This window comes from Adiantum capillus-veneris, chromosome 27, assembly GCF_014529385.1.
Source record: "Adiantum capillus-veneris isolate H3 chromosome 27, ASM1452938v2, whole genome shotgun sequence".
NCBI lineage: Eukaryota > Viridiplantae > Streptophyta > Polypodiopsida > Polypodiales > Pteridaceae > Adiantum > Adiantum capillus-veneris.
The window spans coordinates 49456089-49483599 of record NC_140957.1 but is presented as its reverse complement, the minus strand read 5'-3'; the positions used below and the strand labels follow the sequence as shown (position 1 = coordinate 49483599).

Sequence of the window (27511 nt, the reverse complement as noted above, 5' to 3'; positions counted from 1 at the left end):
TCTGTTGTCTTGTTTGGATGGATGCAAGTGAGGACTCTATCCTTTCTTGGATTTTTTTTGGGCTTGAAGCAAATGATTGTCCTTGACATCAAAGGCTCTTACTACTTCTTGGGACATACTTTTTAGATCATCTATTGTACTTTTACACTAGAACGAGATCTCATTCTTATAGCCATGTACGTAAATAATTCTAAGACTGGGCTGTTTCTGTACTAATCATTGTCACTTGTTCTAAGTCCAACTATCTTTTGAGCTTCAAAGTTCATAAAATAGCTACACACACACACACACACACACACACGCATGCACGCACGCACACACACACACACACACACACACACACACACACACACACACACACACACACACACACACACACACACACACACAAAGATGATGCTTGATTTTTATGTATTGTGCAACCACCATGAATCTCTCTCTCTCTCTCTCTCTCTCTCTCTCTCTCTCTCTCTCTCTCCGCCCAACCCCCACAAATAGCGCAAATGCAAGAGAAGATGCCGGAGATCAAGGCAGCCAGAGAGAGGAAAAAATAATTTTTACAGAGGAGAGAGTAGTGATTCTAAAAAAAGCACCGCTTTGAGGGTGCGAAACCTATGGGACAAGCCTAAAACGAACAACATGGAATTGTAATGGGTCATTGTAGATGTGGGCACCTTTGAAGATAGCTTTAGAGGAAGAGACATTATTTTCTACTCAGAGACGCACCAGACTCCTGGTGGCACATTACCTAGAGTGTCGGGGTAGCATTGGGAGACTACTTGTAGATGGGAGGTGAGATCAGAGTATAGAGGACGTGGGTCAGGAGGTGTGCCAGTCTTATTCACGGAGGAGTTGCAGTCCCTCATTTGTATTGTCCATAGAGATGAGCATGCCAGGTATATGTGAGTCAAGGTGAGAGTGGAGACTAGGAGGCCACTCTACATTGCAATATGCTATTTTCCACCAAGCACATCTCACTATGCATCTCGTGAGGGAAAGTCACCTTATACGATCTTGGATAAGGACATATGGGAGTTCTCTAGAGATGGGGATGTTATCCTTTTGGGGGACCTTAATGCCGGGACGGGTCACTCCCAGACAGTCTTCTACGATACCTCAGAGGAGATGTTGAGAGAATTGAATGTCAGTGATATGGGTTTGGCCAAGTGTTCTCAAGATGAGGAGCACACAGGTTATGGGGGATATTTTATAGACATGGAACTGCACATGGACTGGCCATTTTGAATGGTCTACAGAGATTTCCAACATCGAGTGGTTCACTTGTTTTCCTCACACACATGGGGCTATCACAGTGGATCATGTTTTGGCTCGGCCTAGTTTTATACCCTCTATTCAGGATCTTAAAGTCAGGCTCATGCCTATCAATGTAGTAGTAGATCATGCCCTTCGCACATTTATCGTCTCTTTTCAGTTCAACACAACTCGATTGACACAAACATCTACACATATTCGATACAGTTTCACATTAGAGACGGATTCTATCTACATAGATGGCATATACATACACTTAGCTACTGAGGAGCTAGGACTTGCATTAGAGGAGCTTACCTAGATACTGATATAGACATTACATGACGCAGTAGCAAAGGCATATCCACACAGCCAGCCTGAGACAGACGCCGTTCTGGGAGCATGCCCCATAACAGTTGGTATGATGAGGAGTGTAGAGATCCACACTTTAGAGAGAGGTGTTTTTGGGAGTTATTACTCGTAGATAGTCACATACTTACTTTCAAACAATTGGTATGATGAGGAGTGTAGAGATCCACACTTTAGAGAGAGGTGTTTTTGGGAGTTATTACTCATAGATAGTCAGATACTTACTTTCAAATAGCTTGTGCAATGGAAGAAGAGGGCTTATCTCGCTCATCTAGAGAAGGAGTTGTATAAGCTATTTTTGAGCCAGGACTCAAGTGAGGCATGGAGATTCTTTCATGAGCACTCCCGTCCACTAGCTATCACATCCACTAAGACTTGGGGTGAGTATGCAACATTTCTTTACACAGTTCCAGGATAGCCGTCTCTACCAGACCCCCCGATACCATGTCTAGAGACATGCATTTTCTTTACCGGCCGCTGAGATGGTGAAGAAAGCTATTGACATGATGAGGACTAGAAGATCATATGATCATGATGGATTGCTGGTAGAGCACTTTATACATGCTCTAGATATGCTTGCAAAAATTCTTGCATCAGATGTTCAATCGAGCCATGTGTGAGGGTTTTCTTGATACTTGTAGTATGTCAACTATTGTGCCTATTTTCAAGGTAGGGGATCTAATGATTCCTGGGAACTATCACATCACTACGATTGGGCACACACTGGCCAGGTTATATGCATCTATTCTTGAGCATCAATTGAGTAGATGGGCTGAGAGAGCAGGCATATGATCATCAGGACATGCAGGTTTCATAAGAGTTTTTTCTTCTCTTGATCACATATTGACACTCAGAGCTATTATTGAGGAGGGAAGATCACATGATAAGAGGATTTACCGTACTTTTGTGGACTTTTGCAAAGCATTTGGCATAGTCCCTAGAGCTCTACTATTGTGCAGGTTACAGGAGATGGGTGTACCCACATAGCTAATTCGGGGGATCATGGCCCTGTACAGGACATTTGTGGGTCATGTCCACACTCCTGAGGGGGTGTCTGTGGTTTTTAACTCCACAAAACAGGGTTTTCCACTATTCCTTATTTTATTTGGTACTTATGTGGATGAGGTTTCAGATTACATTGAGAGGGGAGGCGATAGAGGAGCACAATTAGCAGGGACTTGGATCTCATTGCTACTATATGCAGATGATATTGTGTTGATCTCAGATTCACCAGAGGGAATGCAACGACATTCAAATACATTGCACACATTTGCTAGTGAAAGCGGCTTATCGGTGAACCTTGGCAAGACCAAGGTTAAGGTGTTCAACACCACATCCCAATGGGTCAGGCGATCTGCACCTACCTTCACATATGGTCAAGAGACGCTGGAGTATACAGATGCATACACTTACCTTGGTGTGGTCTTTAGTGGACCAATGTTTTCTTTGAGGAGAGCATCAGAGACTAGGATAACAAGAGCATATGTGGCTTTAGGGAAGATGGAGAGGATGTGTTCGCAGGTTCAGTTTTAGGAACCTCAAACAAAACTATGGCTTTTTGACAATTGGCCATAATGTCAAAAAGATAAAGTGTCTGTTGGAATTAGGGTTGCAGAGAAACACACACAGCTTGGAGAAGACGAAGGAAGCTCAAGGCACACAATAGAGAGTGTATAACTTAGTGTGCAATGGAAAACATTGATAGCCCTAGAGTGATGGGCGTATATACAATGCACGGGGGAAAAAACCTCCTAAAGAGGGAAAAAATGCCCCGACGGTCCTAGTGTGTTCACACACATCACTACCACATGTATATGGTAACAAATCCCCCCTGGAGTGATGCGGTGAACGAGAGCTGGCACATGAGTAAAGGGAAGTGCCATGCCCTGAGGACAGGATCAGTCCACAAAGGGGAGTAAGCCCAGAGCTTTGCGGAAATCTTCAAGCTTCTCATGAGACAATGCCTTTGTGAAAAGATCTGCAAGGTTGTCCTGTGTTGGCACATAAGCCAAGCTGATCTCTCCTGCTGAGAGCCTCTCCCTGACATAGTGGTAATGCACCTCAATGTGCTTTGTGAAAGCATGAAAAATTGGGTTCCTCGCAACTACCAATGCGCTCTGACTGTCAGTGTAGATAGTGTTGGCAGTGTCCTGTCCAACACCCAAATCAGCCATAAGGCGTCTGAGCCATACACACTCAACCGTAGCTGTGAAGACTACCCTGTACTCAGCCTCAAAACTCGAAGTGGCCACAGCAGGTTGCTTCTTGCTCAACCATGATAGACATGAACTGCCAAGCATGAAACAAAAACCACTTGTGGACACTCGCGTGTCAAAACAACCAGCCCAATCTGAGTCCGAAAAAGCATGTAAGTCTGGCGGCAATGATCCCCCCTTGGGATAAAACAAGCCAAGATGTAAAGTGCCACTAAGGTAGCGGAAAATTCTCTTGACAGCCATGCCATGCTTCATATGGAGTAATAGACTGCAAAGCTTTCGCAGGACACCTGTTAAGTACATAAGTGGGACACATAATGGCCTCAAGCCAAAAAGAATGCGGCAAAGCTTGACTTTTGACCATACATCATGCCATTTCCGTCAGTGACCTGTTTTTCCTCTCAGCAACACCATTTTGCTGAGGTGTATAAGGCACTGTACATTGGTGTTTTATCCCACAACTAGCCAGAAATGCATTAAATTCATGAGACATATACTCCCCCCCTCGATCGGAACGGAGGGTGCCCATAGTACATTTCGAGACATTTTGAGCCATAGCCACAAATTGTTTGAAGCACATAAAAACTTCGGACTTCGCTTTAAGCGGAAATACCCATGCATGCCGGGAGTAATCATCAATGAAAGTCACTAAGTACAGGTAATTGCCCAAGGATGGAGTTTGCATGGGCCCACAAACATCACTATGCACAAGCTACAACCTGCATGTGGCCCGAAATGAACCATCCTTTGGAAACTTAGAACGCTGCATCTTACCCAAAATACAGCCTTCACAAACATGTTTGACAGGTGCTTCAAGAGGTGGCAAAGAAGCAACCATATCACATTTTTGCAAATGCAGCAAACTGGAAAAATTCAGATGACCAAAACGTGCATGCTAAAGTTTTGCATCTGAAATAGCCCTTGAATCTGCAACAGCATTTGCAAAGTTTTGTCCACACTTGTCATACAAAGTGAGCTTATACAGCCCACGGCACAAAAGGCCAGATGCAACAATTTCATCACCAAAACTGAGATCATGAACTGTACATCTGTCATCCACAAATTTGACTACAAGACCAATTCTAGCAAGTGTGGATACAGACAAGAGATTCTTCTTGATCCCAGGTACATAAAGTGCATCAACAAGTGTGAAGGAACTGCCATTAGCAGCAGTGAGCACAATCTTTCCAACTCCTTGAACTGGATAAGAGGCGTTGTTGGCACAAGTGACTGAATTCCCATGAGGGACAGACTCAAGAGAGGTAAACAATTCACGATGTGAGGTAATGTGCTTTGTAGCACCACTGTCAAAATACCACACATGTGAATCTGCAGCAACTGACAAGCATGCATCATGGACAGCAGGATTGTAAGTGCACTCTGCGCTAAAAGCCCATTCAACATCAACATCAGCATTACAGTCTCCTTTCACAGAAGACTCAACAATGGCTGCATTTGTAGTGGAACCAACATTTGCAGTGGAACCACCCTCTTTCTTCTTAGCCTCTTTGGCCTTCAACTTAGGACACGGCTTGATCAAGTGATCATTGGCTTTACAATAATGGCAATGCATCTTCTTTTTGCCCTTATCACCAGAATTGCCAGACGAAGTGCTGCCAGCAGAAGCATTATGAACAGAATTTTTGCCACTCGCAGCAGAACCATAAGAAGTGGCTGCATTACTGTTACCACCCTTTCTTTGAGAAGCAATAAAAGCCTGTTCAACTGCACGCTGCCTAGTCTTGTTTTTTCTGGAAAGTGACTCTTGCAACAACAATGTCCATAATGCATCAAACTTGACAAGTTTAGGATTTCCTTGGGTCATAAGTCTCCAAGTACTAGCAAAAGTCTGGTAGGAATCTGGTAAGGCATCAAGAACAGTCTGCACAAGGGAACTATCTGAAATGACTTCACCTGCAGAAATAAGCTGCTCATTGATATCCTTGACACTAGCAAGGAAAGTGTCCATATCATCTTCCTCATGCATAATCTTCGACTCCAGCTCTTTACGTAGCAAAGCAATTTTAGCCTCATTGCGGCTTGCATAAAGACCTGCTAAAATATCCCAAGCCTGTTTTGCAGATTTTGCTGAACGGATGTGAGGAACAATGGTGCGCTTCACAGACAACGTAATCAATGCATGAGCCTGCGCATCCTTAACATCCCAACGAGCTTGTTCTGCCGTAGGCAAAACAACTCTAACAAATGCAATCCTTGCAGCAAGACCTGCAACATCCTCAACATCGCCTACATCCTCAGAACCAGGACGTACATCAATGCCCTGCACAATGTTCCAGACACCCTTTGACACAAGAACATGTTGCATCATATAAGCCCACATAGGGTAGTTGTCCCTATCCAACCTGTCCTCAGCAGCAAACATCTTGAACACATCTGTGTTGTTGTTGTCAGCCATGGTAAATGCTGCACCTGATGTGAAAACTGCCTGAGAATAGGAGAAACGGAGCGGGAACAACCTGTGCTATATAGCACAAACCGTAGAAGACTATAAGGCACCTGTTATGCAAAAAACGGCACTGACAAAAATTTTGCACAAAGTGACGAAATAGCATGTGCAGTACTGCCTGTAGTGGAAACGGAGGCCAAAATGAGCCCAAATGAAAATTCTGAGCAGACCAAGCTCTTCGAGCTTACCCAAAATTTTTGTCGACCTGCGAACGCTCGCCAAAGCTCACTGAAATCGGAGAAAGTGAGCAGGCGTGTGCTGGAGAAGCTGGCGACTAAGCCCGGGAGGACGTGACCTGCTCTAATACCAATTGTTGGAATTAGGGTTACAGAGAAACACACACAGCTTGGAGAAGACGAAGGAAGCTCAAGGCACACAATAGACAGTGTATAACTTAGTGTGCAATGGAAAAGATTGATAGCCCTAGAGTGATGGGCGTATATACACTGCACGGGGGAAAAAACCTCCTAAAGAGGGAAAAAATGCCCCGGCGGTCCTATTGTGTTCACACACATCACTACCACATGTATATGGTAACAGTGTCATATCCACTAATGGCCCTCATATTTGCTCCCCTAACTAGTCATCAAGGCAGTTACCAGATCCGTTTCTTTCATACACAGTATCTGGTATCTCTCCAAAGACAGATATGCCCATCTAGCTTTGGAGTCTTCTTGAGAGCACTTTAGCTCAGTTCAATTTCAGTTTTCAATCTTTTACACAGACATTGATGAGATTCACCATTTGTAACTCTTTTGTCTCATAGGTCACTTTGGCCTTTTGAAGACGTTAATATATCATTTCATTTCATTTCATTTCTCTCTCTCTCTCTCTCTCTCTCTCTCTCTCTCACACACACACACACACACACACACACACACACACACACACACACACACACACACACACAAACACACATGCATGAACGGACGTGCACGCACGCAGGCACGCGCATGTGCACGCGCGCGCACACACACACACACACACACACACACACACACACACACACACACACACACACACACACACACACACACACACACACACACACACACACACACACACACACACACACACACACACACATGCATGAACGGACGTGCACGCACGCAGGCACGCGCATGTGCGCGCGCACACACACACACACAAAATATAAGAGTTGTAGAATAGAGGAATCTACCTTTGACTATACTTTCTTTGAACGACTTCAACATACTTCAGAGAGAATATGTTAGTTTAATGAGCTAAAAAATTTGAGCTACACATGACGAGCTTCCATATAATGATCTTATCTATTTATATATTTCCATTAGAAATATACATGTTTGAAAGAGTGTTTGAAAGATTGTGTAGATGGAGCTATTCCATAACTTGAGGAATGTGCATAAGAAAGTATACAACGACATTGGAGAAAAAACATTATATTCCATGCAAGCATTGTCCAAATTTTACACACTAACTATAAAGTCTAAATTTCACAGTTAGTCTAAATTTCATACATTAACTCTAATGTCCAACACAAAATTAGGGTCATCTAAGCAACCCAAACAAATATCAAAGCAACCAACAGTACTCAATACTATGTTAACTCATACTAAACCCACAATACTCAACCATTAATGCTATCTAAGTTAGCATTTGAAAATCACAATTTCCATTACCAAAACATGAATATGTGTATATTAAAACTTAATAAATACAAATACTACAACAACCATATAATCTCCATTATGTCAAAATAGAAACTGCAAGTTTCAGTTGCACCTACAATGTCCAATACAAAAATATGGTCCTCTAAGCAATGTAAGCTTTCTATGTCCACAGAAGACTTCAACTATCATGAAGACAAAACAAAATTGCATTATCCAATACCAAAACTTGAGTAAATGCTTACCAAACTTGAACATTCTTATCATAATGAAAAACAGAAGAAGTAAAGCTCAATGAAACCACAAAATAATAAAATCAAATAGGCAAATATCACACTAACCATATAGACAACTCTATGCTCAATACCAAAAATTAATAAAATCAAATAGGAAAATATCACACTAAGCATATAGCCAACTCTATGTTCAATACCATAAAATGAGTACATATCCAAATGAAGGCAATATGTCCAAATTTGACACAAACCATATTGCCAAATACAAAATAGAATGTAAAATCAATCCACAACATCCAATACCAAATTATTAGTATTATCAATAAGTTATCTTTATAAAGATTCGCTACCTATAGTATCATCACTATGTGCAGCATGGTCATCAACAAAAACGGATCATGATCCTTGCTTCTCCACCAATGGTCGATCAAAGTAGCCATCTCTATTACACATGAAACTTGCCATTTTTGCAACATAACATGGCAACGACCTAGATTCAAAGCTATGTCTTAGAAATGCAACAAATTTTAACTCAAAGAGACAAAAATCAAAGTTTTATTTAGAACTTACCAATATGTGGGAAATTGAAAGTTAAAGGTCTCCAATTCTTCCTCATCCATTGGTATATATGATAAAGAGGCTCATACATCCATAAAATAGAAAGCTATCAATGGTCGAAGATGATTATCGACAATGGATTTATCATCCTCCATTACAAGACACCACCTTCCTGTATGTAGAAATCCTCTCAAAACTGGTCCCGTCCTTGCTCTAAGATGTAACACAGTACTATTTGAGGTGGTTAGAAACTCCAAAAACATAAGCATGAAAGCAAGACTTTTCTCAATTCCTCCTTGCTAGCTTTCAAAATTGCCTGCTTGTTTAGAGCATTGAGATGATGGAAGAAAATGTTGAAGGATGTAAGACTCCAAAGATTGTTGTAACTCTTTTGCTATTGCATTTCCTTTTTCAAAACGAATTAATGGTGTGAAACCAGGTCTCTTCAAAAGAAGCACATGAAATGCATTCTCCTAAACAATTAAAAAAACATAAATATTCATCAATATCACATCCAATCAATCTCAATGCAATATGTACAATAACATATAGACTATATTAGTTTTAATAAAACTAACCTTCACCACAAAGTCCCTCTTGCTGGTGTAGGCGTATGGCTCCATGGTCTTAGCCAACCATCGAAGATGAACGTCCAGCCACGCTTTTGAAGCATACTCTCGACAATGGGTAGAGATGATGCGGAACACGTAACAAGTGTCCATCCTCCATCATCCATACAAGCAACCACAATGCCCAATGAGTAGAGAACATGATCATCAGAGATGTCATTCCAATGAGGCATAACCTCATACCGTTAAATCATGTGTTCAACAAGAAAGTCAACAATACATATTATCACTATTCAAAGTTGTGATTTAAGCTCTTCATAAGCAACCAAACATTACCTGAAAACATAGATCCAGTAGGTAAGTCAATAGCACATAAATCAATGCTCCAAGCACAAGTCTTCTTGTGGCGTTGCCTTCTCTCTCCATTGGTTTTTAAAAAGAATAACCTTATCTTTTCAAATTCACCACCAAACTTCCTAGCAAGTATATCCTTACCCAAGACAATGTAATCACATTCAAGAACGGCCACACTCTCTTTAGTTGCACGATGGGAGAGATGAGAGAAGGATTGAATTGGCAAGTATATCATGTCAGTGTGGTGAAGCTCTTCTTTCTCCTCTTAGTATGTATAATTTCAACATCAACACAATCTTTCTCTACATTTATAACAATTTATAGTTAAATTACAATCACTTAAGCAATAGACAAAACCAAAAAGCATACAAAGCACGAATCATTACCTCTTGTGTCCCTAGCAGTTTGAAGCTTTGGTCTTCTTGTTTTTGCAGGCGGTTGCTCCAATTGCAATTTCTCAGCCTCTAAAATGTTTTTTTGTTATTCTTGCACTTGTTTTAGTGTAGCTTCATTCATATTTCCAACTGACCCTGAATATGATCTACACTCTCCCTTCTGATGCCTTGCATATGCTTCACTTTATTCCTCAATAAAAAATCCTTTCTTCATGTCAACCCATCATGGACAATGCTTTCTTTCCCAAACACTAAGAAGAAATGCACCCGATGGCTTTCTATCCTCTTTAAAAATGGTGGAAGTATACATGCAGAATGATGGAGCTGAAAGCATTGACCATGCTTTACAAATATGTGGGAGATTGAGTATTTTCTTGCTACTCAACAAAGATAGGAGAAACCTTCAAAGAAAAACATTGAAATATGTATTACATAATATTATCATAAACAATACTCTTTTTTCAAAAATTCAAATTTATATACCTATAAACAACTCTTCGGGCATCATTTAGTAGATCAACTTGCTTTATTGCTGGACTTTCCACCATCATCTCCTTTGAAAGAGGCTCAAAAAGGGTATCCCTGTACCTGAACAAAATATCATTGAAGTACTCCGTCAAACTCGGGTGCTCCGGTAAAGTCAATTGCTCTCCTCCAATGTTTTCTCGATCACTTGTGAGAGCATTCTTGAGGCTTCCATCAAAAGTTTCTCCATCCACACCTCTTTTGCACACCATCTTATAAATTCATGATCACCTCCAAGAATACAATAAGAACTTTTTAAATTATCATCCGCACCAAGCAAAGAGAGCACAAACATCTTTCTATCTTGAGAGCACGTTGCAATTGAAATTTGGTATAGTTTATCCAATGTGATCTTTTTTGTCATATCAAACATTGGTAAACCCCAAAGAACATCAAACAAGACTTTCCCAAGCTTGGATTGATAACACACAACATCTGCAATTAATATCATAGTATTACTACCATATCACAGATATTAATCATGACAAATTGAAACACACTCCTTTTCGCAAAAATGTTTTAGTCACAACTTTTCTAATCATTACAAGCTTGTGCTCTCGTTCTTCTTTTGGTAGTCTGCTTGGAATCTTCTTTTCCTCTTTTTCTACACTCTTTTTGTAGCTTGCCTAAGTTTAGAAGCATAAATCAATAAATAGAACTAAATGAAATCATTTGAGATTACAAGACCACTAACCCAAATCTAGATACTAACCGAAAATACAATCCGAGCAAGCAAAGATTGTGTAAGAGGATACCAAACTTTATGGCCACCTGAAGCTTCAGTCACACGTGATTTCTCGATAGCTATCTTCTCACTTGGTGTAAAATCCGCCATAAAATCATCCACATCACATGAGCAAAGAGTATTGGTGTATTGCAAATAGTCCCTCAAGCTTGTGAGAACAATGGAATTTTCATTCATTCTGCAATAAGATTAATCATAAAAAAAGAGAACAACAAACTTTAACTCATAATATTTCAAAGATAAGAAGCACTCACAAATTGAATCTATGAAGAGCAGCCAAAAGTTTGACTTCATGTTTTGGATCGGCGTCAGTGAACTCAGCTCTGATCCTAACATGTCTCTCTTTATCTCTAGATCAAACTTCTTTTATGACTTCCATCCAAGAAGATGTTGTGTGATTTCCCTCCCAAACATAGAACATTTTTCTAGACAAACAAGACCAGATTGGATCTTCCTCAATCTCTTTCTTAAACTCCTCATTGATAGAAAGCCAATGCTTGTCCCAAGTGGACATGACGTCAACATCCACAGGTTTAGTTGTATCATCATGAAAATGTAAAGAAAGAATGAATAAAACTTTAATGGGAAAATACCCTTCATGATTAAAAGCCCTTTTCAAATCAGAGAGATCTGGTCTCAATTCTTGAACCCTTGTGTTAATGAAACAACGACATAGAGGTATCTCTGGAATTGGCTTACTCTATGCATAGTAAGTTCTTTCAAAATGTCCGACCCCAAAGGTTTGTCAATGATTGCAAGCACATGTTCTTGGATTTGGATCTCACCTTCCAACTCCATAGGTGCCACTTTCTCTACCTGCACTTCTGAATTTTTTGTTGCCTTCTTTGACTTTGGTTACTTCATTAGCGTAGTGGCTTTTTCTCAATCCCTCCCCTCTCATTCACCCACGTGGCAGCGCTTTACAACGCTAAAAAAAATGACCTCCTGCCAAAAGCTACGCCTCAAATTAATAAAAACAGCAAGAGTAGTTTGCAGGTTGACATCAGGAGCAGTTCGTAGTTCCGTCGATCTTCTCCATAGGCAGTTTGACAGCAGATTGACAGTTCCTAGGTTTGACAACAGGCTCATTGTCGCAAGTTGACAACAACTTGAAAGTTCGCAGCTTCAGGTTCTCTCTCTCTCTCTCTCTCTCTCTCTCTCTCTCTCCTCTCCCTTATCCACAATTGCTCCACAGTCCGGGCCAGGCTGGGCAGCACCGTAAAGGAAAAAGAGCTTGGTGGGCTTGACCTGGGCTCCACATTCACTCCAATCCAGCCTTCCGTAGCGGCATAGTCCGCACTAACTAGCGGAATTCGCTCACCTGCATAATGCCACAGCTTGTCCAAAATTGATCCATAGTCCGGGCCTGCAACTCGACAAAGAGCAATACTCTCGAAATCTACTTCTTGAGTTCTTGTTCTAGAGTAGCCGTGAACATGCAAATGTAGGTGATTATCGTTGTGGATACGTAGGAGCTCTAAGGGGCTCAACTGGGTGACAATGCATTGCTGGCTACTGAAGCTACAGACAACACACGTGGACAGGAGCGTTGCAATTAATGGGTGCAACAAGGAGATGAAGCTGAGGATTGCGGTGTCGATGTGGTAGATTAAAAGTTAGAGACGAGAAACGGCCAGAAAGTGGGCAACGGAGCTGGGGAGACTTTGGCGTTGCTGCTACTGCATGTTGCTTATCATCTCATATTGGAGGATCTTGAGGGCCATGGAGTACACACATGGTGTTGATAGCCGTTTTTTGGCTCTCCATAATTGCCATAGTAAGTTACTCCACCCTACCAAATTTACCCAAACGCTATGGCTATCCCTACCATTTCACTGTACATAGGCGTGTGTGAGTTAGGGGGCTTTTTCCATATCTTCTTAAAAACCCTCAGCTAGCCAGTCACTGGGCTAGTTGAGCCAAAAAAATAAAAAAATAAAAGTATATTATGGCTTCTTTGTGTGTAAATATTTCATTGTATATATGGCCTAAATATAGGGATTTATTATTATTATTTTGGTATTTTATTTAAATATTTCTACTTAGGTGTGTGTTTTATTAAACCTATGTACACCTTCTTTCATTCTCTTACACCATAATTATATTTTTTGCCAATATGTACATACTCTAACCTCATATTTTTCCTTTATACAAATCACTCCCACATTTTCACCCTCACCCTCACCCTCGTGAAAACAAAAAATTGATTTCTACTCATTGGTTACTTTTAATTATATTATTTACTTGCATACCTTTTCCTCTTTCACCCAAAATAATTCAAGGAGGGACCATATCATATGATTCCAATATCTTTCCATATCCATAACTCCTCCATATTTTTATTATTATTTTTACTCATTATTCTAACACCATGTGCTCATTGAGCTAAAGTCCATGAATAGTCCATACACTAGTCCCACCATGTATATATTTCTTTATTCACCAATAATCCTCCTCCATGCATGGGTCAAGGGCAACTTGGATGCTTTGTATTATAATATGACAAAGGAGGGGCTCACTCTTGGATGCATTGTACAAATTCAACAAAGGAGGGGGCCACTAAAAGACTTTTGCAAGCATAAAAAACAGGCTTTTTGGTGAGAATTTTGGCACCTATCTCCACTCCGAATTTGGAGCAGTGGTCAAAAGAGAAAATGTAGCCCACGCTCTGAATAATCACCTCAAAGTTTTTCATGATTTTTGGAGCTACCAGCGGTGAGCTATGATTTTTTGAGTGGACCCCAGTCTGCCCACTTTTCTCACAAGTAGCCCTTAGTCTTCTCTCACCCTTCCACACACCTACTCACTCTTACACATCCCTCCCTCTCCTTCCCTCACTCAAACCTGCAATTTCCATGGCTTCTCCCACCCTCTTCACCATTACCCTTCTCTCTCATCCCTATAGTTCTTTTATGAACCTCTACATACATACACCCTCTCTATGTCTCTCTCTATTGATTCTATGTTACAATTTCATTTACCTCTCCTAAAAATATCTAAAATTCAGCATCTTAACCATGATAACTTTTGCAAATTGAGGATTTTTGATCAGCCTATCCTCTTTTCATCGTGGTGGTCAACCGTGGCGGCGGCGTAAAGAAGCGAAGAAGAAGAAGAAGACCAACGGTCATTTTTTCCACAATCTACACAAGGGTGAGTTCAAGCTTCTTCAAAGCTTCACCATCTCAATGATTCTCTTTTAATTCACCCCTCTTCCTTCATCAAATCTACTCATCCTACCCATTGTAAATGTATCACTAACAATTCTAGTGATTATTACCACTAACAACTAACTTCTCTTGTAAAAATGCACCCACACTATCAACATATGGAGCAGGCAACCGCACAAGTAAACCAAATTCACTCACTCCCATGGAAGTTTCTCTCCTTTCACCACATCAATAATTCTCTTACTTGACCCCACATCCATGTGACTCAAGAGAAAAGAGAGACCCCATTATCATTTGAAATTCATAATCCTTGATCTTTCGTAATAAAATTGATTACGCTTAATGCTAATCAAGGCTTCTAAAACCTATAAATAGAACCTATTCCTCCTTGTAAAAGACATCACTATACCATTGCACACTAGATTGAGCGTAGCACACGCCAGTTCTATCTTGGTTGTAAAGAGAGAGTAAGCTTTCTATACACCATCACTTTGGTACATAGAAAAGCTTGAGCTAGTTTGAGTGAGTGCGAGTAGAAGATATTCTTCCTACCATTGTTGTATCTACCCCAACATCAATGAATTGGTAGTTTTGGGTGCAATTCATGTCCAAAGGCTCACGCTTCTCCTCCAATTTGGCTTGGCAAACTCATTCAGCTTCATAAGGTGACTTGTTTCATTGAAGGTTGTTGTTTTGTTGCTTGTGATTCATTGGCTATTGTTTGGCTACCATTGTAAGAGGGTGGATGGTGAGAGGGCTCCGATAACCTTAAGACAATGTGCTAGTGATGCTATAACCAAATCTTGTCACTTGATTCCGCAAGCTCTAAGTTCCTTTTTGTGCAAAATATAAAGTTGAAGCTAAGTTGTACACCATCTCTCTCTCTCTCTCTCTCTCTCTCTCTCTCTCTCTCTCTCTCTCTCTCTCGCGCTCTCGTGTTTTAGTGTGTGAGAGTGTTCCATTGGTGTTAGGGTTAGTGTAAATTCATTTCTTGTTTGTGGGTTGCCCTAACGATTCTCCTCTTTTGCGTCCTAGTTCGCTCTTAAACTAGGTGGTGCCCCTTGTGTAGTTGGGATTTGACTGTGGGTTTGTTGTTTTGGTTTGTGTTGTGTTGTGCCCCAGCCCCATTGAGCAGCACGGGAGCCTTGAAGGGTGTCTATAGGTTGCTCTTCTTGTTGCCCACCCCGGACCGCCTCAATTTTGGTGCCCCCACTGAGGAAGAGGCTTGTGTATGTTTTGTGAAGGCTCAACCTTTAGTATAATCAAGTAGCTTGCATGAATCACGAGAATTTGTATGATCCCTTCATTCCCATTGCAAGGCAAAAGGTACACATAATTGTTAGTTCTAAGTTGCAATTTCAGCGAGTAATTCGTAGAATTTTAGGTCCTCTTAGGTTGGTAGAGATAAACGCATCAGTAAATCCTTTTATTTTGCCTCTCATTAGGTACGACCTTAGTTTGGACGTCTATATTTTTGTTTTGTTTTAAGAATTAGGTCATGCATAGACCATGGATAATGGCCCAGGAATACAGGTTTTTCCCTTTCATTTCACTCCACACATTAGAGTGAACATTGCAATTAGTAGAAAAATCCATTTTCAACAACGTATGGTATTCATGTTTGGTGCCCAAAGAGTAGGAGAAATTCTCGCGTCACCAAACCCTGTCATTCTACCTCTTATTGATTATCATAGGTCATTTGATGTGAATATTTTTATTTTGTTGTAGAATAGATTGCAATTTAGAAAATATTATTGTGTAAATCTTTTAAAGAAAGAAAAAACAAAAACGCGTCACTTTGAAATCAATTCAATGGAGAGCCAACGCCAAATGTCTGGATATCCTCTTTTCTTTGGAGAGCCTGGAGAGGATGCAGAATTATTTCTAGCAAATTTCAAGATGTCTTGCCGTATCAAGAGGATAGTAACTGATCAAGAACGTGTGGAAATGTTTGAGGTGGTCCTTAGGAAAGATGCTAGCACTTGGTTTGACTCTTTGCCTGAGGAAGTTAAAGGGAATTACACAGAAGTTTTGAATCGTTTCAAGGAATACTTCTTTGATCCCCAAAACACTCAGAAATTATGGCAAGACATTGTTTCTCATAAGCAAAAAGACTTAGATGACTACTACTTGTACAAGCAAGAGTTCTTACGTCTTTGGGCTCTATGGATACGAAATGTTGCTAACCCTGGTGATGGTGCAGAATTTCTAAAGAAGGAGAGGTTCATAGCCGGACTCTCTCCTGACCTTAAGGTAAAAGTTGAGGCGGGTGCACCTGCTACCTTTGATGCAGCTGAAACTAGGGCTGCTGAGAAATATAGGAAACTCAAGTGCTTAAGGGGGGAGGTTCCAATAGAAGGTCTTAGATCCAAAGGTAAGTCACAAGCATCAACATCTAAGGAGCTTCCTGAGGTACCGGCGGAAGTGATTGAGAAGTTAAATGAATCTTTAAGCAGCTTGTCAATTCACCTTGCACAAGCTGTAGGTCCAAAGGGACAAGCAAAGAAGTCTGAAGAGCGAGACCCACGACCTAGGAGAGTCTTGCAATGTTGGAATTGCGGTGAGTCTGGACATGGGATGTATAATTGTCCTCGTCCTCGTGGAGAGCCAGGGAGACCTAACTTGAATTACCCAGTGATGAATGCAGGTGAAGGAACTAGTCAGCAACCACGGCTTATACAAAGGCCAAATGGACCAAGACCACCTCCACAAGGGGTAGAAGGAGTTCCACCTTTGCCAGATCCAAATGTGCATGTGGTAGAGGTGACAAATTCAAATGAGGTTGACATGGAATCCAATGGCATTAAGCGTGGCCGAGGAAAAGGTAAAGAGAAAGAAGGAGTCACATCACAGAGTGACCATGGACAAGGCAAGAAGGCAAAGGAAACCAAGGAAACCAAGAGGACTCGACGTCGTATCAACCTCCAAGACTTCCCTCTTGGACATGGTATGGCTCCGTACAACTTGTTGGAAGACATGAGAGGTAAGGGTCTTGATATTTCATGGCCTCAATTTCTTGCATTATGTCCACAAGTTAGGAGGGATTTAACAAGGGCAGTTAGCACTAGGAGAAAGGTAAAAGAGAGTGTGCCTGTTGTAAAAATTGCACAAGCTGAAATGAATGAGGACATTACACCTGTGCTAGATTGTTACATAAAAGGGAGATTGGTTAGGAAAGGTCTAGTGGATGGGGGTGCACAAATTTGCATCATGACAGAGGGACTCATGCAAAAACAAGGCATGCACATCCATGAGACACCTGAAATTAAGGTCAACATGGCAAACAATAGCAAGGCTAGGTGCGTAGGCATTTGTAAATTTTTTTTTGTGGAGGCCTTTGGCATTAATAAGGCAGAGGATTTCTATGTTATGTCTACCAAAGGAAATGGTTACCCATTTATCCTAGGGAGACCATGGCTAATGAAAATGCGAGCTTTGCAGGATTGGGAGAGTGGAAAGCTAATTTGCAGGAACGACAATCATAAGAAGGTTGTCTTTGACATGAAGGAGCAACGCCAAGAGGAGCTCCATGAAGAATCATCTCAAAGTGAGACGGAAGAAGGTTGGACAGATAGCACTTCAGAAGAAGAAAGTAGCGGCAGCATTACTGAAGAGGAGTCTTCCATCGAAGTCATGGGGGTAAGGTTTAAGCCAACCAACCAAGAGACCTCTTGTCAAGGTTTGGAGGAGGTAGGTTCGCAAGAGAACCAAAAAGTGGAAGATGAAAGAATGCTAGAAGGTATGCTATCTACAACACTTACAAAGGATGAAAGAGAGGAGTTCAAATGTGTGCTAAGGAAATTTCCTAGGCTTTTTGCTAAAGACTACACCGATGTGCGTGGAGTAGATGCTGTTCAACATAAAATTGAGTTGAAGCCAGAGGCCACACCTAAGGCTCAGAAGCTACGAAGGCTAGGAGTCATCAAGGAGCAGGCTTTACTCAAGGAGGTAAGAAAGCTTCTAGCAGAAGGTTTCATTTATCGAGTGGAGAATTCAGAGTGGGTCTCTCCCGTTGTTGTCACTCCTAAGAAAAACGGAAAGTGGAGGGTGTGTGTGGATTACCGTCCACTCAATGAGGCAACAAAAAGAGATCACTTTCCCCTCCCATTTCAGGATGAGATACTAAATGAGGTAGCTGGTCATGAGAAGTACACTGTGTGTGATGGCTACTCAGGCTACTTTCAAATAGGTATCGCATTGGAAGATCAATTAAAAACAACCTTTATCACTCCTTGGGGTTGTTATGCTTTTAGAGTCATGCCATTTGGTCTGACAAATGCTCCTGCAACATTCCAACGTTTCATGAACATGGTGTTTCAAGCATTCTTTGGAAAGTCAATTAGGGTGTTCATTGATGATTTCTGCATTTATAGCTCAAAATCATTGCATCTACAAAGGGTAGAAGAAGGTTTAAAGAAGCTCTACGACATGGAGGTCAACTCAACCCCGACAAGTGCCACATAGGTGAGGATGAAGTGATCTTGCTCGGTCACAAGGTTTCCTATAAAGGCATTGAGGTGGATCCTTCAAAGGCAAAGGCTCTTATTGAGCTCCCATCACCGAAGAGTCTTAAGGAGGTCATCTCTTTCATTCAAAAGGTGAAGTATATGTCACGCTTCATTCACTTAGCCTCGGAGTTGCTTCATCCTTTGCAAAAGTTGACACAACAAGTAGAATTTGCATGGTCTGATGAGCTTGAAGAGTATTTTTGTAACATTAAAGTCATTTTGTCAGAGCTACCAACACTCATGCCTCCTTGTTGGGAGTACACATTCTTTGTTAGCTCTAGTGTTGGAAGGGAAACAATTGGTGCTGTGTTGCTACAACAAGATCCCCATAGTACAAGGATGCGACCCATCTACTTTGCTAGTAGGGTCATGAATGCTTTGGAGAGAGACTACACAGAAGCAGAACTCATGATGCTTTCTCTCATGTTTGCAGTGAGAAAGTTTAGATCCTACCTGCTACCAAAACCTTTTGTAATCCTCACCGCAGAGAATTTGTTCCCTTGGGTGTCATCTCAAATGAATCTTAGTACTAGGATCTCAAAGTGGATTGTGGAGTTGCAAGAGTTTCAATACTCTTTCAAGGTAGAAGATAGTGTGCGTGCACAATTGGCAGGGATTCTCACTTATAGGGTGCATGAAAAGGAGATTAAGGTGCCTGAAGTAAAGACCCTACCATTGCCACCACCAAAAAGTATTCCTAATGCTTTTACCTTGTTCTTTGATGGAGCTTTTCGTCGAGCCACAGGAAAAGCAGGGGGAGGGCTAGTGTTGCTCAACCCAAGTGGAGAGGTGGTCATGAAAGAGAAGTTCAATCTACCAAGTTCAGCTAGCAACAATGAAGCAGAATATGACACACTACTTCATGGTTTAAAAATATGCATTGGCCATGGTATACAACGTCTCATGGTAAAAGGGGATGCACTTCTCATTGTGAAGCAGATTTTAGGCATTTGGGCATGCAAAAATGAAAGACTAAGGGCCAAAGTTCATACCATCCGTAGGCTATTTAAACAATTTGAGGAGGTGCAATTATATCATATTCCTAGGAAACAAAATGAAGATGCTGATTTACTTGCACAACAAGCCATTTCATGTGTAAAGAAAGAAGTGCAGGTCATCATGGTGGCGGCTGCTGTGAAGCAACTGAGGTACCAGGGATTGGAGTCATTGGCTCCCATCATTGGCTACATTTTGGAGGGTGAGTTTCCACCAGACTTCACAAAAGCTAAGAAGAGGAGACTCATGAAGAAGGCAAGCATGTATCTCTTCCTAGAAGGCTCCCTCTATCAAAGAGGGAAGGATAATGTGTGCAGAAGAGTACCAACTATCGCGGAAATTCCAGCCATTCTAAAAGGTTTGCATGAAGAGGCATGTGGTGGTCATTTTTCCCAAGAATTAACTGTGAAGAAGATTTTTCTTGCGGGGTATGTTTGGCCAAGTCTGCATGTGGATGTCCAACATTGGTGTAAAAGTTGTCACAATTGTCAGGTAAATGGGAATAGAAGATTGATTTATGGTCCAAGGCAAATCGTGCTTGCAAATGGACCCTTTGAAAAGTGGGGCATTGATGCTATGGGTCCTCTGCCTAGGACAAAAAATGGTAAACTCTACATTCTAGTGGCTGTAGACTATATGACTAGGTGGGTGGAAGCATAAAGTGTGGCAAAGGTAAATGAGAGGACAGTGAGAAAATTCGTCTACACTCACATTTGTTGTAGATTTGGCACACCTTTGGAGATTGTTTCTGATAATGGTCCAGGGTTTAGAAAGGGATTGCTCACAGAAGTCTGTGAAGAACTTCACATTCTACATCGTCACAGTACACCCTACTATCCCCAATCAAATGGTTTGGTAGAAAAAGCTAATGGTGTCATTGCAGGAATCATTAGAAAGATGGTGAAAAACAAGACGAAATTATGGGATGACTTCTTGGATGGTGCCTTGTGGGCATATCGAACCACATATAGGGAAGCCACGGAGTTCACACCATTTCACTTGGTCTATGGTCAAGAGGCTTTGCAGCCTATCGAGCTCAACATTCCAACAATGCGACTTCATGGCAAAGGAGCACAAGATGATCAAGAGGTATGGATGGATCGACTTCTTACGTTAGTGGAGCTCGAGTGGAAAAGAGAAGCAGCATATGAGTGCTACAAGAGGAAAGCCACACAAGCGAAAGAAACGCACGACAAGAAACTGAAGGACAAAGGCATCAAGGAAGGAGAGCTTGTGCTAAGGTATAACAATCGACTTGACAATCGTTTTGATGCCAAGTTTGAAACTAGATGGCAAGGGCCATACATAGTCAAGAAGGCTTTCAATTCTAGTTACTATCAGCTTATGGACTTGAATGGTAAAGAGCACTCCAGGAAGGTAAACGGGTATCGCTTGAAGCCCTATTTGAGTCGCCTTCTACCAAAGGATCTACCAAAGATCATTCCAAAGGCCACTGCCTCATGTAAGTATTGTTACATGAAGCATGAGTGTAACTCCAGCCAAAATTCTGAGGGGCCAAACAATGAAGATCTCGTCAAGGACTCTGAAGCACTCTCTTTGGAAAAGATGCTCTATGATGGTACATGAATATACCATCATCTTGGGGGAGGGCTAATGATAGCCGTTTTTTGGCTCTCCATAATTGCCATAGTAAGTTACTCCACCCTACCAAATTCACCAAAACGCTATGGCTATCCCTACCATTTCACTGTACATAGGCGTGTGTGAGTTAGGGGGCTTTTCCCATATCTTCTTAAAAACCCTCAGCTAGCTAGTCACAAGGCTAGTTGAGCCAAAAAAATAAAAAAAATAAAAAAATAAAAGTATATTATGGCCTCTTTGTGTGTAAATATTTCATTGTATATATGGCCTAAATATAGGGATTTTTTATTATTATTTTGGTATTTTATTTAAATATTTCTACTTAGGTGTGTGTTTTATTAAACCTATGTACACCTTCTTTCATTCTCTTACACCATAATTATATTTTTTGCCAATATGTACATACTCTAACCTCATATTTTTCCTTTATACAAATCACTCCCACATTTTCACCCTCACCCTCACCCTCGTGAAAACAAAAAATTGATTTCTACTCATTGGTTACTTTTAATTATATTATTTACTTGCATACCTTTTCCTCTTTCACCCAAAATAATTCAAGGAGGGACCATATCATATGATTTCAATATCCTTCCATATCCATAACTCCTCCATATTTTTATTATTATTTTTACTCATTATTCTAACACCATGTGCTCATTGAGCTAAAGTCCATGAATAGTCCATACACTAGTCCCACCATGTATATATTTCTTTATTCACCAATAATCCTCCTCCATGCATGGGTCAAGGGCAACTTAGATGCTTTGTATTATAATATGACAAAGGAGGGGCTCACTCTTGGATGCATTGTACAAATTCAACAAAGGAGGGGGCCACTAAAAGACTTTTGCAGGCATAAAAAACAGGCTTTTTGGTGAGAATTTTGGCACCTATCTCCACTCCGAATTTGGAGCAGTGGTCAAAAGAGAAAATGTAGCCCACACTCTGAATAATCACCTCAAAGTTTTTCATGATTTTTAGAGCTACCAGCGGTGAGCTATGATTTTTTGAGTGGACCCCAGTCTGCCCACTTTTCTCACAAGTAGCCCTTAGTCTTCTCTCACCCTTCCACACACCTACTCACTCTTACACATCCCTCCCTCTCCTTCCCTCACTCAAACCTGCAATTTCCATGGCTTCTCCCACCCTCTTCACCATTACCCTTCTCTCTCATCCCTATAGTTCTTTTATGAACCTCTACATACATACACCCTCTCTATGTCTCTCTCTATTGATTCTATGTTACAATTTCATTTACCTCTCCTAAAAATATCTAAACTTCAGCATCTTAACCATGATAACTTCTGCAAATTGAGGATTTTTGATCAACAAATCCTCTTTTCATCATGGTGGTCAACCGTGGCAGCGGCGTAAAGAAGCGAAGAAGAAGAAGAAGACCAGCGGTCATTTTTTCCACAATCTACACAAGGGTGAGTTCAAGCTTCTTCAAAGCTTCACCATCTCAATGATTCTCTTTTAATTCACCCCTCTTCCTTCATCAAATCTACTCATCCTACCCATTGTAAATGTATCACTAACAATTCTAGTGATTATTACCACTAACAACTAACTTCTCTTGTAAAAATGCACCCACACTATCAACATATGGAGCAGGCAACCGCACAAGTAAACCAAATTCACTCACTCCCATGGAAGTTTCTCTCCTTTCACCACATCAATAATTCTCTTACTTGACCCCACATCCATGTGACTCAAGAGAAAAGAGAGACCCCATTATCATTTGAAATTCATAATCCTTGATCTTTCGTAATAAAATTGATTAGGCTTAATGCTAATCAAGGCTTCTAAAACCTATAAATAGAACCTATTCCTCCTTGTAAAAGACATCACTATACCATTGCACACTAGATTGAGCGTAGCACACGCCAGTTCTATCTTGGTTGTAAAGAGAGAGTAAGCTTTCTATACACCATCACTTTGGTACATAGAAAAGCTTGAGCTAATTTGAGTGAGTGCGAGTAGAAGATATTCTTCCTACCATTGTTGTATCTACCCCAACATCAATGAATTGGTAGTTTTGGGTGCAATTCATGTCCAAAGGCTCACGCTTCTCCTCCAATTTGGCTTGGCAAACTCATTCAGCTTCATAAGGTGACTTGTTTCATTGAAGGTTGTTGTTTTGTTGCTTGTGATTCATTGGCTATTGTTTGGCTACCATTGTAAGAGGGTGGATGGTGAGAGGGCTCCCATAACCTTAAGACAATGTGCTAGTGATGCTATAACCAAATCTTGTCACTTGATTCCGCAAGCTCTAAGTTCCTTTTTGTGCAAAATATAAATTTGAAGCTAAGTTGTACACCATCTCTCTCTCTCTCTCTCTCTCTCTCTCTCTCTCGCTCTTGTGTTTTAGTGTGTGAGAGTGTTCCATTGGTGTTAGGGTTAGTGTAAATTCATTTCTTGTTTGTGGGTTGCCCTAACGATTCTCCTCTTTTGCGTCCTAGTTCGCTCTTAAACTAGGTGGTGCCCCTTGTGTAGTTGGGATTTGACTGTGGGTTTGTTGTTTTGGTTTGTGTTGTGTTGTGCCCCAGCCCCATTGAGCAGCACGGGAGCCTTGAAGGGTGTCTAGAGGTTGCTGTTCTTGTTGCCCGCCCCGGACCGCCTCAGTGTTAGCAGACCAGGGCTAGTTACAGCGCGCAACACTACTAGCAAATCCCTCTTTTCAGCTCTAATTGTTTGCTTGGTGATTACTCGTTTCACAATGCTGCCATTTGTCTTGTAGACCTTCATTACTTGGTAGTGCAAAAGCTTGGCGGTTTCCGGCTAATCGCCATGTGGTTGCATTCAAGGCTTTCCAATCAATCGGTCACAAGGCTTTTCCAATCAGATCTTGCGCAATTTGTTGTCCCACTTTGCACTATACATCTCTCGAAAATTCAATGCTCCAGGGTTTGTGGCGATGATGCAGGGTGTGGTAGTAGCGTTGATGCAATACGATCTACTGCATGCTGTCGATAGGAGTGGTGGGAGGACCTCGAGGGCCATGGAGTACACAGATGGCATTAGCAAACCAGGGCTAGTCACAACGCACAACACTACTAACAAATCCCTCCTATCAGCTCTAATTGTTTGCTTGGTGATTACTCATTTCACAATGCTGCCAATTGTCCTATAGATCTTCATTTCTTGCTAGTGCATCTTGCATGGATAACTAATTTGATGTCTTGAGACCATGTCCACCTTGTGCAACGTCTAGGGAGGGAGAGTTATTATGCACGGGTAGGGGGTGTCCATGCTGAGGATAAAGGGGTCTCACTGGAAATTATAGCAGCTTTGTGTGTATGTCCATGTTCAACTACCTTACTCAGCTCGTTTCTGCAGGCGCAACTATTTATGGCCTACTCTACCGTGTTTCACTGCAAACAGATCAAGAGAAACTTGGACAAATCTCCTCTTCATTTGCAACGACGACATATTCCAGCGTGCGGTGAGAAAGTGACACATTTTAATCTTGAACGCTGAGGACACAGTAAAAAGGAACACACTAAAAATTGCATGCTGCCGTGGGAATGGCACGTTCCCTCGTATTATAAAAATTGGAGAAGACTGTGCAAACTACCCCGTGCAGGGACACCAGCACATTTTTTTTTTCTATAACATAAGAAGTAAAGAACACACACAAATAATTAGATTACTCTCAGAACCTTCAACATTGTGCTATTACTTTTCTAACGCTTCGTACTTATTCTGTGCAAGGGACATTCAGGAAATCAACTATCGCTTGCCTCTTCCCAGGTCAAAACCCCGCAACAGCGCAATCCAGCACCAGGTACATGGTTGTTTCAAACGCTTGAACTGTCCCTTGCTTAGACATGACTAGTAAGTAAATATCACAAGGTTCTCATCACATTGAATCATTAAGATTGAGTCCGACTTAAGCCTTCAATGGACCATCACCGAAAGCGTAGGATACACCTCAGTAGATCGAAAGAGAGACATCGCACTTCAATCAAGAAGAAGGCTATATTTCTACCATGCTCACAATCATGGATTGATATCGTCAATTTAGTATACCGATGGAGTTCAGACGTTGCAGCGATATTCAGACCTTTAAGCATATGATTTTTTTGTGGTGTAGTTTTCATCCAAAGAAGTGCCTCTTTTGATTGTACTCTAGCTCCAGATGAGACATTGATTGCAATGTTTGCTAGTAGTCTATTGGTATCCAGCTTAGAGGCTACACACATAGAAACGCAATGGGTGTAGTGATCCACTTGTGAGAACTCAAGTGCACGTCGCATATATTGTGTGCCCTTACTTCCAGACTACACAAGAAGAATATTGATCGGAAATCATCTTCACATACAACTACTGAGCGTCATTGACATATCTGTCAATTCCATCTCAACAGTGACAACAATTGCACAAGGTACACTAGACAGACGTTCAATATTAGATAACCCTCTGCTATCATGGAGTAAAGAGCATAGAACAACCTTCACAGAGTAAGACCTAGCTACATCACAAGTGGCAGACATACTTGCATTCAATCTTGAGAACAACTTTGTACTACAGAAGTATATGTCGATGGCTGAATGACCGAATAATAAGCTTGGCCTCTGCATACTAAGTCAAGATAGTGTGAGAAAGATCATTCAACAACAACAAGACAACGCACCGTTTGCACTGATGGCGCAACTTGACACAAGTTTGATGTTTGGTATCATCGAAAACATCATTGAACCAGCCAGGAGAAGAGAATTCACCACTAGCGATACTTACGAATTTGCTTCTCTGCAGCTCTGTGGCCGTCAATAATTGCTTGAGAGAACAGTTACTTTCAAGCCCAATGGCATGCATGCCGTATCAAGCTCTGTGAACGACATCACAATAGAGACGGCAGCATTTCCATTCCTGTTCCCTTATGGGAAAGGCCAATATGATGGTAAAATCAACTTCAGTATATATGTAAAGATACGTGCATCGACTCTGTTCTCCGTTTACACCCTGTACAAGCCATACCTGCTCATAATGTACCAACTAAAGCAGGCACTTATATTGGCTAACAATACACACACGAGCTTGTTGCAAAAGGACATTGACAACTACAAGAGGGCCAATCGTACAGCAATTGACGAAGATACTGTGAGACATGTGCTTCGGTACAACACCCCTTCCAGCATGCCAGGCTCCTGCTCGTGGCATCGCAAGAACCTAAAGGACTTGATAGCAATGGTGGACGAATGGGGAATGCCTGATTTCTTCTTGACTTTCACTGCTGCCGATGAGGTCACAGACACAAGATGGCCTGCGATTGACACAATCGAGCTAACTGCACGTCAGTTGAACGCCTCCTTCACTTGGACAGACTGCCCAGTCAAATGCGCGATCACCTTCCACTCTAAGTTCCAAATGCTTATGTCCAAATATATACTTGCGAAAGGTGTGTTGGGCCGTGTGCAACACCACTTGGTTAGATATGAGGTCCAAAATAGAGGATTATTGCATGCTCATGTCATACTCTGGATCCATGAAGAAGACAAAGGGAAACTATCTACTGAAATAGCTGCATATATCCCGACAGAAACTGGCTCTGTGGTTTTGCTAGAAGTAAGCAGGCTCCGAGAACTCGTACTTAGGAAACGGCTTCACAAGTTCCGTACAAGTTGTTACCACGGTCAAAGAGATGGAGTATGTAAACACTGGTTTCCATTTCATGTGTAGCCAAATCCAAACCCAGTCTGCAACGAACAAAATCACAGATGGCAATACTTTAGGCCCCGACATGAAGACAGAAATGTCGTACCGTACCACCCTACACTGCTCTTGCTATGGGGTGCACATATGAATATACAGCGGGTCACCAATTCATCGCTGTCCTACTACCTCTTGAAGTATGCACTCAAAACTTAACCAATGGGCCATCTCAACATCCGCTCA

At 41.4% G+C, this 27511-nt stretch overlaps 1 pseudogene; it reads right to left on the bottom strand.

Moving 5' to 3' along the window:
- Nucleotides 1–8521: 8521 nt before the first annotated feature.
- On the bottom strand, nucleotides 8522–26431 carry LOC147421926 (uncharacterized; annotated as a pseudogene).
- Nucleotides 26432–27511: the final 1080 nt, after the last annotated feature.